Here is a 14,583-nt window from a genome sequence, read left to right on the forward strand (position 1 = left end):
ATTATATGGTAATTAAGAAGTTCTTCTAATTTAATTTTAAATATATGAAATTCAATATTATATATCATTTGGAAACTGTATATAACTTTATAAACCCAATTCCATCCCCTAAATATTAAACCCTAAACAATAAAGCTTAAATGTTATAATATATTTGTTTGAAGGTAGTATTAAAAAGTGGTATCCAAACTATAGTTATTTGAAGAAATTTCTTTAATTTTTTTTTCATTTTGGATTTGTAGTTTCTCCTATGTGTGCTTTATTATTATTTTCAAATTACTTGTTTGTCATTTTCTAGTAACAATAAGACCGTTTTATTTAACTTATCCGATGTTAAAACATTAATTTAAGTACCTTTGTCATTCGATTTAATATGCAGTATAATTTTTATTTTTCAACGTTTGATTTTACGTCTATAACTGGTAATTTAATATATTGACGTAACTTTATCTAAAATATATAAATTTATATGGTATGAAAATTATGTTTGTAACTATAGATGCAAAATTTGTAATCCCTATAGCAAAAATTAGTAAGAAGAATATAATATCATGACCATTTTTAAATTTTTTATAGTAAAATCTAAATAGAAGTCATATATTAGATACTTGTATTTTCATGTTGGTAAGAAAATTGTAATGCAGTTTTAAAGAATTGTTTATAGCTATACAAAAAATTATAATTTATTACATGTAATTTTGTTAAATAAACGATGAATATATTTAATTTAAACAGTATTTGCATTTTAAAATAATTCTCTAAATTAAAATTAATCTAAGGGAAAGACCATTATAAACCCATTCTGAAGACCATTTTTAAATTGTTTCAAAAAGAAAAGACAATTCTAAATTCAAACAAAAAATCCCCATTTTTATGTTTTAAAACTAAATGAATAAATTGGGCTTCGATAACTGATATACAAACTGATCAGAGAACCAAATTAGTGTAAAGTTGGTCTTACAATTCATGTTTATATCTGTTTAATATGACCCAGGCCCACAGCTCGTTTTAGTAGCAACGGTAAAATATATAGTTGTCTTTTATACTTTTCAGAATTATCTTGCTAAAAAACCCCCAGAAATATCGATGGCCTTGAGTTTGCTGGACACTTCATTTTAAAACGTCTTTCTGATTGGCCAAGAATATGTAGTTGGCGAAAATAATTAAAACTTTCAAAAAGATAATGGCATTGCAATGTAAAAAATTCTAAAAGTAATGAATTCTGCTTTAATAATATAGATTTTCATAATAAAAATTCAATAAAAAATGAATTAGAAAAAATGTTACACAGGAAAAACAAAAAAAAAAGTAATAAAATAATGATAAGTTTTAATTGTTTTTGACCAAACACATATAATGATCCCTTACGGCGACAGTGACCAAACACAAAAAAAAATATATCAAACATTTTTTATTTCAGTATAAACATATTAAAAAAACATTGACTACAACATCCTATTTGTTTTGTTAATTATGTATCATGTTTGTCATCAAATTCCTTTTAAAAATTACAATTAAATTAATTTAAAAAAAAATTGTTAGGATTAAAAAATGAAAATAGTTACTATTAATTAAAATTAAAATGAATTAGAAAATATTACGTAGGAAAAATAGAATAGGTAATAAGATGACGTCGAAACTTGATCTGTTTTTGACAAAAAAAAAAACAGATAAATATAGTTTATGGCAACAATAATAATAATAATCTATTTTTATGACTAAACACAAAAATATATATCAAACATGGGTTTGATATCCGTATGACCATATAAAGGCCAATCACTACAACGTCCTAGATTTATTTTTGTTACTTAAATAGTTTTAGTATTATGTTTGTCATCAATATTTTTTAAAATGTTACTATTTAATAATTATTTTTAATTTTATTTTTGCTAAATTTGAAAAATGAAAAATAATCTATTTTATAAATCTCTTTTTATTCAAAATTAAAAAAAAACGAAAATACTATCATATATTCTTTTTACAATTATCTTATGTTTAGAATGTCAGAAAATTAATATACTATCAAATAATTATTTTCAGTTAATTACTATTTTTACAATTCGTATCACTACTATTTTAAAAATTCGTTTTTGTCAATTAAATAATTTTTAGTATCATGTTCATAATCAAGTTCTCTTTAAAAAATATTATCAAATAACTTTTTTACATATTTCTTTTGGTTAGAACTTATAAATATGATATAATTCTCTTTTGTTTAGAATTGTTTCTTAAAAAAGGGAAACTACTATCAAATATTTTCTTACACAATTTTTACAATTATCTTTTGTCTAGGATATAGAAAAATTAAATTACTATCAAATAATTATTTCCAGTTTGTATTAACTATTTTTAAAAGTTTATATTTTCAAAAGTAGTTTTTTCAATATCACTAATATTATTACAAATTTTATTTGTTGATTAAGTAATTTTAGTATCACATTTAACATTAAATACTTATAAAGAAAATTACTATTAAATAAGATATTACAATTTTCTTTGGTCAGGATTAAGAAAAATATTTTTTGGTCAGGATTTTAAAAAAGGAAAATCTTATTTCAAAATATCTTTTATTTAGGATTTTAGAAAAAAAAAATTTATTTTCACATAGTGAAAATTCTTTTTGGATAGGACTTAAAAATGAAAAAAATTATGTAACAAATGTTTTTTTGACATATTTTCACAATCTAAATTGTTTGAATTATATTTTTGGCACATGTGATAATCTTGAATTTTTATTGACACATGTCGTGATCATGTTATTTAGAATTTTAAAATCCTAAACGTTATATAATAAGTTAAGATAAGCAAGTGGCATTAGTTACATGTATTTTTCAGAATGTTCACAATAAGAATTTCATATTGGTAGTAAGACCATCTCCAATGGTTTATTCTATTTTGAACTCTAAAATAGAGTAACTCTATAATAGAGTTTGAGTTTGTTCCAATGGTACTCTATTTTAGAGTAGAAAATATAGAGTGATGAACAAAATAAAAAAAACATGTTACTCTATATTTGGAGTAACCCGATTTTCACTCTATTATAGAATGAATAATAGAGTACTATTGAAACATTTTTACTTTAAATTATATTTTATTGTGGAAAATAGAGTGGAGTTAGAGATATTCTAGCAATTTAAGAACTACAAATCCGTTAGAGGATTATTATGTTAATTAAGGCTTTGAATGTTTACAACCGCCCCGCCCCGCATCGCAGTTAACAGTAACAAAAATCTCTATATATACTATATTTAATATTTTTATACGTTTTTATAACTGTTAAAACCGCACCGCAGTTGAACCGTTTGTCCCGCACCGCTCAAACCGCAATTACCTTTCGGAACCTAAGCCTTAAACATAACCCGTGTTACCAAAAAAAAGAAAAAAAAAAGAGAATAAGAAAACCCTTAAACATAGGAAATTCAGCGATATAGAAGTGTAAGCGAATTTTTTTTTAAATGTAAACGATTTTTTTTTTAAAAAGTGTAAGCGATTAAAAAAAAACAAATGTTGGTCGATCCAAGCAAAGCTTACTTAACTTTATGTGAAAAGGCATAACAAAAAATAATACTAAAATAATAATAGGGGAAGAGGGACTCCGGGGAAGAGGGATAGACAAGGAGACCTGCTTCCCGGCAAAGACGGGCTGTAACCTTCTTTTCCAACTGCATCGGCCCCACCACCCACATGCCTTCCATGATATTCTTTTTCCTCGTCCCAACTTTTTTTTTAAGATTACAATCAGTTATTAAAAAAAGACTGATTCTTGGGTTCACTCTAGGGGGTGAACCTCTAGGTTCACTAACCAATAGGATTGTGTTATTTCATATTTGAAATCTTTTAAAAAAGGAAACAAAATATTTTCTCAAGCTATATTTTATATTATATTTTTAAAATAAAAAGGTAAAAATAAATAAATTAAAAAAGTAGTAATTAAAAAAATATATTTTTAACGTCCTCAGCAAAATACTAAACCCTAAATCCTAATCCCTAAACTCTAAATCCTAAACCCTTAGGTAAACCCTAAACCCTTGGATAAATCTTAAACTCCAAATCAAAAACACTAAACACTCAAGGGTTTAGGGTTTAGGGTTTAGGGTTTTAGGATTTAGTGTTTTTGATTTAGAGTATGAATTATCCAAGTGTTTAAAATTTGCCCAAGGGTTTATAGGGTTTATGATTTAGGGTTTAGGGATTAGGATTTAGGGTTTAGTGTTTTGCTGACGACGATAAAAATATTTTTTTTTTTTAAATTCGTTTTTCTCTAACTATTTTTTTTTTTTAATTTTTTTAACCTTTTTTATTTTTAAAATATAATATATTTTGACAATATTTTGTTTCTTTTTCTAAAATATATCAAACGTGAAATAATGAAATCTTATTGGTTGGTGAACCTAAAGGTTCACCCTAAGGGGTGAACCCAAGAATAACTCTTAAAAAAATGGTCTACAAAATTTGAAATATGTTCCTATTAAGACATCTGGTACAGTTTGTACTGCTAATGTTGTACAACTTTTTAGCTATAAATTTGATATTATTCATGTTACTGTCAAAAAAATTGAAAATAACATCTAAAACTATTACCAAATATGAAACGATCTAGAAAATTAGACCGGAATAAAACAAACAACAAAATAAAATTTTTATATAAAAAAACATTAGCTTTTGCTAACGAATCAGCAACCCATTTTGTATCCAAAGTAAAAAAAAAATCTTGAATTTTTTTTAACACTGCAAACGGCTTTGAGGTCAGTTGAAAACTTGACATTTGTTTTGGTTCTTCGATCGTCGATAGAATTTCTTTTACAGTGTGATCCAAAATGCTGACCTTTCAAATGATTAACATACAATTCATTTCCCACATGAGAGCCTTCAGCTACACATGTTGGGATGAAATCAATCTCGTTTGTTTTTTGTACCCATGAACTGATTTTGGCATGTAGTATCTTTCCAAACACATCTACAACTGATGAAAGGGGATCTAAAAGCCATGCTATGTCCATCATATATATGTTTCATAAGCATATGACTTGAGAAATTACACATGTATCGTTTTTACATTTACATGCGTTGTTACCATCACTACAAACCAAGCTTGAAATTCACCTTTGTTGATTCCTCTGAATAACTTATCATTTCTAACTTTCCAAAGAAATCAATTTTTCACAAATAAAAATCTTTATCCAACTCATGTTCTTCAATATTGTTCTTCTACCAGAACAGTAGTCTAAGTTGGTATATACACTTGATGCTGGGAATATATGTGGACTGTATGGAGTAGATGACTATGACCATATTTGTAGTGATGGTGGACATTCAACGATTGCACTTACTGATTAGCCTCCTCATATCTTGGACAATAGTTATCATACCACATATGATGACATGTTATAGTTTGTATAAAACTGTTACATAGTTTAAGAATTTTAATCTGTTTACACAGTGAATGATTATTTATTTATTTAAATGAAAGAAATTTTTAAAAATAAAATAGGTCAATTTACTGATTTAAAATATATTTTATATTTAACTCATATAGTACTTCAACTTTTAATATAATATAGACTATAATTATAAAACTGATAAAATATAAGATAAATTTTATTGTTGTTTTATAATAAATTTCAACTAATATTATTTATAATAATATATTATTAATTACAAATTAATTAACATATTATTTTATAAAATATTTTAACTTTTTGTAATTTTTTGTTAGACTTTTTCAACAGATTTTTAACTAAAAATAAAATTTAATATTATAGTAGAAATTAATTTATTATTAATATCTTTATGAATTATCATGTTTTCTAGATCATATTTAGTAATTAATAGAATGATCATATTATGACTTTTGTACTGTAGATTTTTTTGTACTTCTGTTTTAATAGAATATAAATTTCTTTAACTACAAAGACGAAAGTGGGTTTTGTAAACTAATCTCTTGGATTATTATTTAAAATGGTTTTCTCGTCTAAGTAAGCGCGTAAATTGGTGGATTCTAATCTACATTACCAAATTATTTTTCAATCATTTTTTGTAAAAAAGTTTAGGGGTCTAATTTTTCCTTTTAAAATTTAGTGGTATATATAGCAAAATACATACAAATTTCCAGAACTCACAGCAAAATCTTATTTATGATATATCAAAATATTTATGTATAATCTCATAAAGATTATTAAAAATATAAAACCTAAATAATGAGATCACTAATATAGATAAATAATATTAATGTACTACGGATATATCTCAAATCATAATTACACTTGAGAGAGTTCTGTTTCAAATATTTAAAAATATTTTAGAGTATATTTATACATTAAAATAGTAAAACATAAAAAAATTATTTTTGGACAGTTATATTATTTAAGTAAGTGGGTATATCTATATCTTATAATAAATTAAAAATTAATAGTTTCAAATAATATTAATTTTAATGAATATATATCACGATTGTATAATTTATCATGATTGCAAATATATAATTACATATATTATTATAAATTTTATTCAAAACATTTGTATGTATCTGTTTTTCAAAAAATAAAAACATTTGTATGTACTGATTCATTTTTTTGGGGTAAAATGTTAAGATTTATTATCATTTTCAACTTTTGACGGAATAGAAAAATGCTGGTAGCAAAAAAAAAAACAAGAAACACAACTTAAAATAACTTAAAAAACAAATAAAGAAACTGTCGAAGAGGCTAACACCATAGAAAAGAGGAGACTCCTCCGGACACAATCAAGCGAGACACAATAAGTATTAGCTGTATTGTAAACATGAGTCACGAACAGGTAGAAATTTGCTTATCCAAGCTCGCCTCAAAAAAATAACCTTTCAACTCAACGGTCTTAAAATCTGCATCATTACTTGTATAAGGGAAAAGCTATATTTCTAAAAATGGGTCGAATTTTGACTCAAAAATATGTCCTACCAATGCTATCTGAAAAATGAATGACTAGTCCTCAATAAAACAATTCACAAAATAAATTTGACAAAACAGGACAACTGCAAATACCATATACGTAGTATTTCTCATATGTCAAAATATGATAGCTTAACAAAATACAATGTGAATGCAGCCAGTAAGTTACCATGCATGCAATGCAATGAAAAAATATTAAATAGCTTATTAATTAATGTTATAGAAGGGAAAAAAAAAATAGAGGGAGAAGAAAGAAGAGTGCCAATATTCTCATCGGGATTGGTGTGGTAAAAGAATGACCATTCTCTTCCATTGTCCCTATAAATATCCTACTATCGAACACTTTCTTTCTCACAAATTTTCAACTTCCCTCTTTCTCCTCTCTTCTGTAATTACGATTTTGCCCTGGCTTTATGCACCTCGTTTAGGGCTTCTTCTCCTCTACATGACTCTCTCTGTATTCTTCCACAGCTTTCTTGAACTGCAACCTTCTTCAGATTAGTTCTATTCTCACATATATATATTACCATAGCATAGTTATGTTAATTTAAATTGCATCTGTTCGACTGATTTGCGGTTCAATAAAGCTGTGGGAAGATACAGACAAAGTCACAAGATTTTATAAATCTCATTCACAGAATTAAGCATTGTTTCAGTTTTTTAAACAGATATTATTCCAGATCTGTAATTTGTGAGATTACTTCTGTTCTTTTGTTGACGTATATTATGTGTATCAAGAACTTTTACCGGTATATACAAGATCTTATTCCAGATCTGTAGTCCTTTTGTTAATTTGATTGATCATAAGAATGCCCTAATTTCTTTCTTTTGGTATCTGATTCGTGTTTATGCATATATATATAATATAAATATGATATGGATATAGATATCAATGTTTGAAAATGGATACATACTCGTCTAATTAGTATTATTGGTATGGAAGATTGTGGTTGTTGTCTGATGGAAATGGTTTAGATCTATGAGCTGTAGATCTGTCAAGACTAGATATCTATTTTGTGACGATCAATTTATTTTTTATCTAATAATTCAGGTGCACGATGGATCTATATATTATGACCATATAGATTTTGCAGGTTAAGTCAATTGAAGGTTACATGTTTTCCTCAAAATTAATAACCAAATTTGGTTTTGTTGATGAGCTAATAATGTGTTGATGGACCACATTTTTTGAAAAATTGTAAAGTGGGGAAAGTAGTGGCAAAGTAGTTTCTTGGGTCGATCCACATTATTTGAAATGCATTCTTATTATTCATTTTGGGATAATGATTTAATGGTTGAGAAAAGAATTGGTTGTTAGTGGCAAAAGTAGTAACCCTTAAATAATATGTAGATCATCGCCTTCATAAACTAGTTTAACTCTCTTGTGGCAGTAGCAGATGTTTTGAGCGTCTAATCTTACACTCAAGCTTATTCTGAATTTTAACAAAAAAAAATATTTTAATTACGGCTACACGAATTTATTCAAAAAGTTGGAATACTTGCGAAACAAAAGCATATATACTCCATTACTAATAAGTAGAAGAACACATTTCAATTTATTTCATACCCTTTGTTTTAAATTTTAGTATTGGTAAACAAAAAACAAGACATATGTATTATTTATCTGTAAATAATAGTTTTTACATTGACTAAAACCATTTATTGCGTAATTTCTCGTCTAACAAATTATTCATTATGCTTTGATCGATCCTTTACTATCCTATATAGAGTCGTTTTTTATCATGTGCAAGTGAAGCATTTAAAAAGAGTCTGAATCTAAAAATAAAAATGAATTAAGATATTAAAAATAAATATATAAATTAGGTTATAAAACTTTAGTTCTTAGATATACTTTTTAAATTCTGGTTTATAATTTTAAAAGAAATGTTAAACATATATATTGAACTATTAATTTTGAAACTGCATCATTACTTCGTTTAATATACTGTTATATTTTTTAAATGAGGCCTAGAAATAATTTGAGACGCCAATGGCCCTACATAACTCTAACGCATGTGCAAGTGGTTGTCTAAATAAGGTTTTAGTTGTTTAGGTGCTGGATAATGAGTATGGGTAGAAGACAGTCTCACAACTTGATTTTGGATTCTTCCGGTAAAACTATACGACAGGAGTTTACTGATTCATATATTCAAAGGTTTGGTGAAGTTTGATATTTATCATTTCCAAACTATTATTAAATGAATCTGCAGATCGAACTAAACAGAATATATTAATTTCAGTTAGTACATTATACTGATTTTTCTTCCTTTGCAAAGTCTTTCTTCATGAGTTCCCAATAGGATTTTAAGACTAGAGGGTAGCTCCGATCACCAACATGTACGCTATCTAGATATTCTCCAACCAAGTTAGTTTGAAACCTTCCGATCCAAGAATCATTATTTTGCTGCAAAGCATCTTTCTGGTTTTGAGGTTACAGATGGTATAATATTGATCAACCCTAAGAGATCATCAATGACACAACACAAATAGTTAAGTTCATAGGATTGAAAATAAATGAAACCCAAAATCGATACAAGAGTTGTGATAGTGTACAATGCTATATAAAACAAAAGATGATAATAAATTCACCTAAACTAACTACATATAATACTATAAATTTTCTTAAACTGAAAGATAATATCTAACCTAATAAACATGAAACATCTTAAAATTTAGCTCATGTAACCAAACCAGCTTAACTAGCTCATTGAATGGAACACCTATTTTCAATTCACTAGAAACCGAACAATTCAAAGCTAGCTTAATCCAACCATCATCACATTTTTCTAAAATTTTGATAGAAATATTTTTAAAGTTGAATTACACTGGTTACTGGCCCCTTAATTACGTGAGAAGATGTCTTACTGTCGGCGTCTAATCCAGCACACTAATATTTTCTTTATAACAAAAATGCAAATCTAAACTATAATTTACCGACGTGGGTCATCTTTATTTTCTTTATTGGTCATATTTGTTTACATTAAAGTGTTTGGACGCTTACTGTTATGTCTTTATTGCTCACCATGTTGTTCTTTATATGTTTAGTGGTATGTGCTTTACTTTATATTCTTTACTCAATATGTTTGTCTTATTTTATTCCAAATTTAATCACTTGAAAAGCAAAGCATATCCATTGTAAAGGAGATTTTTATTGGATTCCACACATAAGTCAATAAGTAAAGGTCCCATATTATATGTAATTAATTACAAGTAACATAATTAGATTTCTTTTACAATCATTAAACTATATGTATATATATCTTTTTCCAAAATATTTTGTGAAAGGGTTCACTGCCCATATCTTCTAAAACGTACGACGACCTAATCCCATTTTTGAAGCTATCATATTTGGATGTATATATTTCTAAATAATTTTACAATTTGACTGATAAAAAATGGAGATGTTCATGTAAAGTAATAGGATCGAGTGAGCTCCCAACAGTAACAAGTTATATAATATAATCGGACATTATCGTTCTGATTTTTTATTTGTCTTATAGTTTACATTATTCAATATAATTAAAGTAAGATTCCACTTTGCCTCATTCCTGCTAATGCTTCGCTGTTGATTGAATGAAAAGAGTTTTTACAGATATACTAAAACTAGGTGATGATCCGAGTAAATTTTTTATAAAAATAATTGTACTATTGATTATTTTATCGGATTAGTTTTGCAATTTGTATGATTTTTTTCCAATTTAAAATAATCAAACAAATTTAATACAGGAGTGAAATTAAATTTATATGATGGGCATCCATGATGGACTTGAAACCTAGAACAAATGGTAGAAGGCCGAGACCCTAAATCGGCTTATATTGGACTCCATTTGTAGGTTGTAATAACTTAGCAGGCTTATCTGTTGTAGTTAAAGTTTTATCTATACTGTCAAAGCCCCTGGTTTTTGGAGAAAATTACAAAACCATGTCATTGACATTTAATTTTAATATAGTACTCTATCCGTTTAAAAATAATATATATTTTAGGATTTTCAGACTTATTAATAAAACATAATAAAACATAATTATTAATGGCAATGCATAGTTTTTTGTAATTTTATATTTCTTATATTTCTAAACCAATAAGACTTAAAAAAATACAATTAATATTTTTCAAGTTTACAATTTTTGTTATTAGTTGATAGAAATTACATTGAAAATATAAAAAAAATACATTTTTGAAACAAAGTTTTTTCTAGAATATTTAACTTTTTGAAACGAGAGAATATTATTTAGTTAAACTAAACAACCAAATATCTCATATATTTATGGCAACTAATACTTTCCATATTTTGTGAATAATAATAATTCTGATTTTTATGCGAATATACTTTCTATTTAATTTCAATATCATTTTCGAGCATAATATTATTTAATGATCTAATATGAGTATATATATGATTTAAAAAATATTATTTACTATGTAATTTTGTACATAATAACATCAATTTTGAGTGTTCAAATATATTTTAAAACTTTTCATAAAATTAAATTATAGATGTAAAATAAATAAAAATACAAACTTATCATAGGTTATATTAATAACAAAAGGAAACTAATATTGTCATATCAATAAATTTTGATTTTTTTCTATTACCATTGTTTTATTTTCTTTAAATGACATAATAAAAATTTCATCAAAATCTAAGGAATCATTAATTTTCAATTTTGGATAATATTAAAAGTGTGAGTTATTTAATCAAAAATTTCAATTTTTTTTTTTTTTTGAGTTTTTAGTGGAACAATCGATTTGGATCGCTGATTTTTTTTGATTTTTAAGCGGATTTTATCAAATTTTTAGTTAACAACGTTTTCATTAAATCCAAACTTGATTCTACACAAGTCTCCGGATTTATCGGTTCAAACGGGTTTGGGTCGGATATGAAATCAATGCTCGAAAATTAAACATTATAATAGAACATCTTTTTTTGAAACACTAATAAAACAACTTTTAAATTATTTGCTTTCCAATAAAAATTATATATTCAATCAAATTTTATCAAAATGTTAAGAAAATATCAGGCTTTTTAAACCGCAGATAAAAATCTAGTTATGTATTTAAAAACAAAAATGGCCGGAACAAAAAAAAAATTCCTAAAACAAAGCGAAAGCAACGTAAATTTCATACCAAACATATCGCGATATGTTCAATTTTAACCGGCTTATATAAACTTGCAAAAACATACATGTACTTTCAAAAAAATTCAAATAACATACTTTTTATTTACTTTTTAGCGAAATCATACACCAGTCGCCACATTAGCTGTCACATCATCTAATTTTGTTAATGTGGATATATATCAACTAACTTTGCCGATAAACATGCCATGTGTATATTAATTTTTCTTTTAAAAACAAATAGTCGTCTTCTTAATACTTCTTTAGAAAATGTAAACGTTTATAAATTTTTATTATTTAGTAAAATTAACAAAAATTAACTAAAACATAAATTTTAATCTTATAAAAAAGATATATATTCGTTATAGTGTTTCGATCCAATCAATTACTCTTATGTTAATCTTCTTTATGTGTTTGTATAGAAATTTTTTAGATAGGTTGTGTAATCAGAAAATTTGTTTTCTGCATCTCCTTCCACGAACTCAGTATTTCCGATGAAGGCTACCAAGTTGTCAAGCTCCTCTTCTTCACTTTCCTCCTCAGATTCTTCCTCATTAATTCCAATCAGTGACTTCCCTCGACACCTCTTTTGATCATTGATACACTCAAATTGTTTATGACCAATACCTTTACACCCGAAACACTTGATGTCCCTTCTTGTTGTTGTAGGACATTCTATCTTGTAGTGCCTAAATCATTTGCACTCATAAAATTGAAAATCAACTTTCTTATCAGCCTTTATAATTTCTGATGGACGTTTCTCGGTCTCTGACATGCGTCTTGATGAAGTTTCTTTCTTTTGACTTTGTTTAGCTCTGCGCAACACTTTGTCAAACCTCCTGACCAGTAAGCAAACTGGATCATTGTACTCCTCTTCATCTTTTGAATGTTCTTGTGACACAACAAGAGCTACTCGTTTCCCTTTCTTTTCTCACCCTAGTTCCATCTCATGAGCTCTGAACATTCCAACTACTTTATCAAAGCTTATCTCATCAGTGTTGAGTGAAACCAGCATAGCTTCCTTGTAAGCAGTGTACTTGAGCGGAAGACATCTAAGAAACTTCTTGACCAGATTTTTTGTCTTTGTATTTTTTTCCGCTAGAGTCAGCGGTTCTTGAGCTATTCTCCAGTTGACTCATGTTCTCCGATCTTTAGGTTCTCAAACTTCGATGCAAGGAAGTCCATTTGTGAGCTCTTTACTTTAGTGGTTCCTTTACGCTTCCTTAGCTGACTCACATCCTTGGATTAACTCGAAGTTTTTCTTAGTGACACTTGCATGTATCACAGACATCACCCTTGAGTTGAACTTCGCCTGCTTCAGCTCCGTCTCCGTCCAGTCTTCTTCAGGTTTGTTGGATTCAACACCGTATTTTCCCTTGACCTTTGGCTCAGTCCATTCTGAAATGATTGACTTCCAGCCATGGCATTGATACCTCGGATGGTTGACCTCATCATTGACTTACACAGCCTATAGTTGGTCGCATCCAAAATCACCTTGCAGTGGACACACGTTCATGATAGTTTTTCATTTCTTTCCCAAGGTCTCACCTGTTATACAATCGAATGGGTGACCGCTCTGATACCAATTGTAAATGCAAGAACTATAGCAAGAAGTGTAACACAAAGTACACTATAAAATATCTTTTCAAAATAGTTTTCTTTAAAAGAAAACTTACAAATATCTCTTTAAACAGAACCTCAACAAGATCAAGACCCTCTTGACATGTTGCACTAGCCTCACACGTCTTAAGATCGAATACAAAACCTTAAAACCTCTCCCTTTAGCCTTTTGTGCTTTGTTCACTTACAAGTTTATGAAACTTATACTTATGCCAAGAATACAATTCTAGTGACAACCCTAATACCCAGGTGAAGCATGACTATTTATTCACAATAGTCAATCAGCTAAGTTAGCCTCCTAAGAGATTTTTACTAAATATCCAAACATGATAAGTTTCCTAAAACTTCTTCTAAGTCTCTATGAACCTTACACTATGAGATCATCCTTCTCCAAGATGAATCTCTATACTCTTGCTCTCCAAGTGATCTTTGCATCAACTCTAACTTGATCGCCAATCCAGTCTTCAAGTCTTTAGCTCTGTCCTATCTTGATCACTTCACCCGCACGCTATAGTAGGTTGCCGTACTTGCAACTGACACAAGATGTCCACCTGATCTAATTTGCATCTTCAATTCTGCCATTATTGTTTGCTAAGATTTGAAGTGTGATGAAAGAGGAAGTACGTTGCAATGAGAGAAATAAAGGAGACCAAAATTCTTATTTACAGGAGTGATTTCATGCGAGCAAGGGGGAAATAGTGGGGTATTAACTGTGACTTACTAGGAGTGGTGCGTCTGAAGCTTTAAAGGACGAACTTAAGGATATGGTGTTGGCTTATTAGGGCATCTCCAACTCTACTCCATTTTTGACTCCAAACTCAATTATGGAGTAAAATCTTCTCCAACCCCACTCCATATTCAACTCCAAAATGGAGTAATAGCTAGGGTTACTCCATTTATGGAGTAATCTTATCCATTA

Source organism: Brassica rapa, chromosome A09 (assembly GCF_000309985.2).
Source record: "Brassica rapa cultivar Chiifu-401-42 chromosome A09, CAAS_Brap_v3.01, whole genome shotgun sequence".
Taxonomy (NCBI): Eukaryota; Viridiplantae; Streptophyta; class Magnoliopsida; order Brassicales; family Brassicaceae; genus Brassica; species Brassica rapa.